This window comes from Trichechus manatus, unplaced genomic scaffold (assembly GCF_000243295.1).
Source record: "Trichechus manatus latirostris isolate Lorelei unplaced genomic scaffold, TriManLat1.0 scaffold00028, whole genome shotgun sequence".
Classification (NCBI taxonomy): Eukaryota; Metazoa; Chordata; class Mammalia; order Sirenia; family Trichechidae; genus Trichechus; species Trichechus manatus.
This window is the reverse complement of record NW_004443964.1, coordinates 1,061,416-1,068,697: the sequence shown is the minus strand read 5'-3', so window position 1 is coordinate 1,068,697 and position 7,282 is coordinate 1,061,416.

The window sequence follows — 7,282 nt, the reverse complement described above, 5'->3', positions numbered from 1 at the left end:
CCTGAGGCCATGATACTGGTGGGAGCAAGCAACAGTTCAGTAAGAAACTTAATAAGGAAATTCAGTCAATAATACAGTCATAATGGGCCTTGATGAAGCTCCCAGATGTCCTTGGTGGTCTTCAAGGCACATGCAAAGAGATACCCTGGCTATATACTATCTCTGACTGAATATGAGGCTTTGTGCCAGCAGAAAGTAAAAGCCAGGGCCAACCTGTAAACTGCCTGAACTTTGAATGCATTCCCCAAGCCATATGCAGAGCGACCCATATACTCGTTTACAGAGTAAAATGGAAGACTTACTGGTTCAAGATATTTAAGCACAATCTCTAACCAATAATTGGCTGGCCACTAAGCTATACTGATCCAGAGGAAAGCCTTAGGAAATCAAGCTTAAATGTAAAAAATAAATTTTAAAAATATTGAGCAGGGACATCAGTGGCCACATATTGCATGGGAAACAGACTGTACAGAAATAGTCCAGGCAAGAAACTAAAGAAATAAACAAAAAACCAGCAGCAACAACAACACCTGTTGGAAGGGGAAAGATACAGAATCCAGTGTTTCTACTATATGTTATCTAAAATGTCAAGTATTCAAGAAAAAATTATGAGACATGCAAAGAAGCAAGAACGTGTAGGCCATGCACAGGGGGAAAAAAGCAGTTAATAGAAACTGAGGGGACCCAAATGTTGGACTTAGCAGATAAATACTTCAAAGCAGCTATAGAGATATATTCAGATAACTAAAAGACACTATGTTTAATGAATGTTTTAAAAATATGATGACCATGACTCATCAAAAAGAGATTATCAATAAAGAGAAAAATGATTAAAAAAAAAAAAAAAAGAGCCAAAAGGAAATTTGGGAGTTGAAAAATATAATAACTAAAATGAAAAATTCAGTAGAGGGGTTCAATGACAGATATAAACTGACAGAATCAGTGAACTTGAAGATAGATCAATAAAGACTATCCATTCTGAAGAACAGAAAGAAAAAAGGATAGGAAAAAAAAGAGCAGAACCTCAGAGACCTGTGGAACACCATCAAATGTGCCAACATACGTATAACAGGAGTCCCAGAGGAGAGGAAAGAGAAAAAAGAGCTGAAAAAAATATTTAAAGGAACTTTCCAAATTTGGTGAGAAACATTAATTTATATATCCAAGAAGCTCAGTATACTCAAAATAGAATAAACACAAAGAGATTCATCATAGTCAAATTGTTGAAAGACAAAAACAAAATCTCGAAAGCAGCAAGAGAAAACTCATCAGGCCAACAAAAAAAGGACTTCTACCTCAAACCTTACACAAAAATTAATTCAGAGTGGATCACAAACTTAAATGTAAAATGTAAAGCTATACAATTTTTAGAAAAAACATAGGAGGTTATTTTTGAAACCTACAGGGTGGATGAAGAAGTTTTAGGCTTGACACCAAAAGCATGATCCATAAAAGAATCAATGAATTGGACTTCCCCGAAAAAAAACCCACTGCTGTTGAGTCAATTCTGACTCATAGGGACCCTATAGACAGAGTAGAACTTCCCCCTAGGGTTTGCAAGGAGTGGCTGGTGTGGATTTGAACTGCCGACCTTTTGGTTAGCAGCCGAGCTCTTAACCACTGTGCCACCAGGGCTCCAAATTGGACCTCATCAAAATGAAAATGTTTTGCTATGTGAAAGACCCTGAGAAGAAGGTGAAAAGACAAGCTACAGACTAGGAGAAAATATTTTTAAACTGTATATTCAACAAAGGCCTAGTATCTAGAAAATATTAAAAATTGTCAAAAATCAACAATACAAATAACCCTAGAGATACTCAAATCAGACAAAATAGGCTTTAAAACAAAAAAGTTACTAGAGATAAAGACCGCCACATGTCTGTCAGTTTGTTGTGATGTGGAGGCTTTTGTGTTGAAGTTGAAGAAATTGAAGATTTTCTTTGGTGAGTGGCGTCTGGAGCTTGCAAACGGCCACCTAAGATGCATCAATTGGCCCCAACCACCTGGAGTAAAGGAGAATGAAGAACACCAAAGACACAAGGAAAGTTTTAGCCCAAGAGACAGAAAGGGCCACATAAACCAGAGACTTCATCAGCCTGAGACCAGTAGAACTAGATGGTGCCTGGCTACCACCAATTACTGCCCTGACAGGGAACAGAACAGAGAGTCCTTGATGGAGCAGGAGAAAGGTGGGGTGCAGAACTCAAATTCTAGTAAGAAGACCAGACTTAATGGTCTGACTGAGACTGGAGGAACCCCAGAAAGCGTGGACCCTGGATTCTCTATCAGCCCAGAACTAAAAGAATTTCTGAGGCCAACTCTTCAGAGAGGGGTTGGCCTGGACTGTGGGACATAAAGTGATACTCGTGAGGAGTGTGCCTCTGAGCGCAAGTAGATACAAGAGACTAAATGGGCAGTTTCTGTCCGGAGGTGAGATGGGAAGGCAGAGGGGGTTAGGAGCTGGTTGAATGGACATGGGGAATCAGGGGTGGAAAGGAGGAGTGTGCTGTCACTGTATGGGGAGATCAATGAGGGTCACATAACAATGTATGTATAAATTTTTGTATGGGGAAAAAAAATAAAACTTCGCAACCAAGAAAAGACGTTGAAGATTTTTACCAACTTCTGCAGTCTGAAATTGATCAAACATACAGTCAGCATGCATTGATACAACTTTATGGTAAGTCCTGAAATCAGGTCATGTAATTCCTCCATTTTTGTTCTTTTAAAAATTTATCTCATCCATTTTAGGTTCTTTGCATTTCCATTTAAATTTTAGCATCAGCTTGTCAATTTCTACAAAATGAAAAGCCTACTGGAACTTTGATTAGGATTGACTGTTTCTATAAATCAATTGGCAAGAACAGAAATCTCAACAATACTGAGTCCTCGAATCCATGCATCTGGCGTATCCTTTTATTTCGATTTTCATTGATTTCTCTCAACAGTCTTTTGCAGTTTTCAGTATAAAGGCCTTACACATCAATTGTTAAATTTATTCCCAAGTGTTTTGTTTTTTGATGCTATTGCAAATGGTATTATTTGTTACACGTTACTTCCAGTTGTTACATGTTATCTCTAATTGTCTGTTGCTATTATATTGAAATGCAACCAGTGTTCGTATATTGACTTTGCATCCTCTGACATTGTTAAATATTCTTATTAATTTTAGAAGCTTTTGGTAGAGTCCTTGGGAGTCAAATTTATTGGTGTGAAGTTGTTTTATAATATTTTGTTGCAATGCTTTAAATGTCTGTGACATCTATATTGATGTTACCTCTTTCATTCTTCATATTGGTGATTTGTCTTTGCTATTTTCTTTATCAGTCTTCCTAGGGGTTTATCAATTTTATTAATCTTACCTTATTAATTTTCTCTATTGTTCATCTCTGTTCTCTTTCATTTATTTTTACTCTTTATTGTGTTTCTTTCTATCCCCTTGTCATTTATTCTTTAACCAATGGATAATTTTAAAATGTGTTAGTTAATTTCTAAGTATTTGGAGATTTTTAAGATATTTTATTGTTATTGATCTCTAATTCTATTGTGCTCAGAAACATACTGCTTTTAAGTTTTCAATCTTTTGAAATTTATGGATACTTATATTCTGGTTCAAAGAGCCCTGATGATGCAGTGTTTAAGTGCTCAGCTGCTGACCAAAAGTTTGGCAGTTTGAACCCACCCAGTGACTTCACAGGAGAAAGATCTGGTGATCTTCTTCCCTAAAGATTAGAGCCAAGAAAACCCTGTGGGGCAGTTCTACTTTGTCACATGGGGTCACTGTGAGTCAAAATTGACTCGATGGCACTCAACAACAACAGCGTAGTTTTGTTCAGCAGATACTCTATCTTGGTGAAAACTCCATTTGCAGTTGAGAAGAATATGTACCCTACAGTTGTTTGGTACAATGTTCTGTGAATGTTAATTACATCGAGTTGGTTGGTAATGTGGTTCAAGTCTTCTGTATCCTTACTGAGTTTTTGGTTTACTTCTATCAATTACTGAGAAATTGGGGTTTTAAAACCTCCAATTATTTTTGTGAGTTTGTCTATTTCTCCCTTTAGTTTTGTCAGTTTTTGCTTCTTTAATTTTGAAGCTCTCATTTAAGATGTATACGTGTTTAGGAATGCTATGTCTTCCTGGTGAATTGCTCATTTTATTATTATGAAATGTCCCTTCATATCTGTTGTAATCATTTTGTCTTGATGTCTGTGTTTTCCAGTTAATAATATAGCCATGCCTGGTTTTATGCTTATTGTTTGCCTGGTACATTTTTTTCCCCATCTTTTTGCTTTCAACTAATTGTGTCTTTATTTTTAAAGTCTATCTCTTGAAGACAACATATAGTTTGGCCTTGCTTTTTTATGTAGTCTGACAATCTCTTCCTTTTAATTGGAATGTTTAGTCTATTTACATTTAACACAATTATTGACATGGTTTAATTTAAGCCTGTCTTTTCCCTATTTGTTTTCCGCTTGTCTCTTCTGTTTTGTGTTTCTCTGTCACTTCTTTCCTGCCTTCTTCTGAGATAATCAAATGTTATTGTTTTAGTAATCCATTTGACTTACTGTTGTGGCTTCCTAGCTGTATCTTGTTTTATTCTATTTTAATTGTACTAAGGGTAGTCAAAAGGAGCCTTGGTGGCAAAATGATTAAGCGCTTGGCTGTTAACCGAAAGGTCAAAAGGTGGGTGGTTTGAAGCTACCAGTACTCTGGGGGAGAAAAGACCTGGCGATCTGCTCCCATAAAGATTACAGCCTAGGCCAACAATAACAAAATTAATAAAATTTAGGGGAAAAAAAAGATTATAGTCTAGGAAACCCTATGGGGCAGTTCTACTCTGTCCTATAGGGTGGCTATTAGTCATAATCAACTCGACAGCACACAACAACAATGACCCCTGTTCTGCAGCCTTTGTGGTATTGATGGCATGTATTTTACAACTGCAAGAGTTATAAACCCTACAATGTTTTTTATCTTTTGTCTTTTAAGGAGATGACAAGAAGACAAAGAGCATAGTTCTTTGTATTTATAGACCTGAATTTTTATCTGACGTCATTTCCCTTCAGCCTGACTTGTGTGCATGTCTGCTAGAGATGAATTCTCTCACCTTTCATTTATCTGAAAATATCTTTATTTCACCCTAGATTTGATGGATGTTTTTCCTAGATATAGAATTCAGGATTGATTTTTTTTTTAAATCACTTTTAAAATGGCTTTTCATTGTCTTGAACAGTCCGCAGCTGTCATGGCTCCCTGCATGTGATGTGCCTTTTCCCCCCAGCTTTTAAGATTTTTCTCTCCCTCTTTGGTTTTTGTCAGTTTGTCTATGATGGACCTCGGTGTGGTTTTATCTATATTCCCCTGCTTAGGGTTTGTTGATCCTCTTGCGTCTGTAAATCAATATTGTCTAACAAATTTAGGAATTTTTTAGCCATTATTTCTTCAAGCATTTTTTCTGCCCCATACTCTTTCTTTACCTGACCAAAAGAAAACCAAACCCATTGCTGTCGAGTCGATTCCAACTCATAGCGACCCTACAGGACAGAGTAGAACTGCCCCATAGGGTTTCCAAGAAGCGTCTGGTGGATTTGAACTGCCCACCTTTTGGTTAGCAGCCGAGTTCTCACAGTCCCCTCTTACTTGCTTATCATCCAAATCACCGTGGTTTTCAGCAGTGCCCATAGGCTTGAAGTTCCAGATGCTCTGTTACAAATGAAGTCTCTTCCCTTGGGGAGAGCTGTGGAGCTTTCTGTTCTTATAGCAGGACTCTTCCTGAGCTGGGGACAGGAGCGGGCCTCCTCTCTCAGAGTGCCACCCTGCTGTAAAAGGGACACCAGACAAGGGCAGTAGCCCTTGGTCTTCTCAACTTGCCTTGGAAGGTTGGCATGGAATCTCCACCCTACAAATAAGATGGGGTGAGGGCGATGGGGGCCTAATATTATTGACTTGCCACACCTGGGATCAACTTCTACCCTAGGAGAGGGGATGGGTGAAGGAAGGGAGCCTCAGGCCTCTCAGCTTAGAATTGTGCTTCTGCAACACAGAACTGAGGGAGATGAGAAATTCTGGTGACCTGCCCCCTTGAGGAGATACTGTAGTCCTAGACTGAGATCTGGGGGGTGAGGGAGCCCCATGCTGTTGGCTGTACCCACCTGGAGTAGTGCTTCAACCATGCTGAGCAGGGGGTGGGGAGTGGACCCTGGCTTCAATGCCACAGACTCCCACTGTTCTTGCCAAGATTGAGTAAACGTTTGTCCATTTGCTGTATACCCTTAGGAAAATCTTCAGAGGCTTTAAATGGTTGTTTTTTAAATAATTTTCACCAGTTATGGTTGTTTTCCTGGGGAGAGGTCCGCAAAACTCCTCAGGCTGCCGTTCTGAGAGTGTGGACTCATTTTGATTCAATGTCTTTAGTATCCATTATTGTTGTTACTCGTTTTGATGCTCAAATTGTCCCAAATTTGACCAGGGCAAGCCCCTTTTGTCTGGCTCCTGTGTTCTTTTAACACATCATTTTTACCCACTGAGGGTGGTTCTTCTGTTCTGTGTGTCCATTTTATCAATTTACTCCGCAGCCAGGGTCATTTGTTTCTGTTTGTATTCCACTTTAGTTTTGTTCCCATCCTTGTAGATTAAATTTTATTGTTTGAATATAGAATGTATTAATGTAATTCCAAAAATGTGTGTGTGTGTATTGTATTGTAGGTGGTGTTTAGGATAAATTCCAAGAACTGGAAGCGGATAGATAATTTTTCTGCATATTGCCAAATTCCCTCCAGACAGTTTGTGCCATTTTGCATCTCCACCAGCAATGAGAGAGCCTTGACCTCCTCTCCATACAAAGGATCTATGACTACATTTTTTAGTCCTTCTTTTGTTTTAATGTTGTCATCTTTTACATACTGAAATCTCTGTTTCCCTATTTTCAGTGTTTTAGCTTTGGTTTATTTTTGTGACTTCCCTATCTGGCTTGATATCTTGTTGTTCTGTCCTGTGTTCTATTCTTGGGTTGTTACCTGATGTCACTGATTTTCTAACCAGGGGATTCCCATTAGTATTTCTTGTAATTTTGGTTTGGTTTTTGCAAATTCTCTAAACTTTTGTTTATCTGGAAATGCCCTAATTTCGCCATCATATTTGAGAGACAGTTTTGCTGGATATGTAATTCTTGGCTGGCAGTTTTTTTCCTTCAAGGCTTTATATATGTCATCCCATTGCCTTCTTGCCTGCATGGTTTCTGCTGAGTAGTCTGAGCTTAGTCTTATTGACTCTCGTTTGT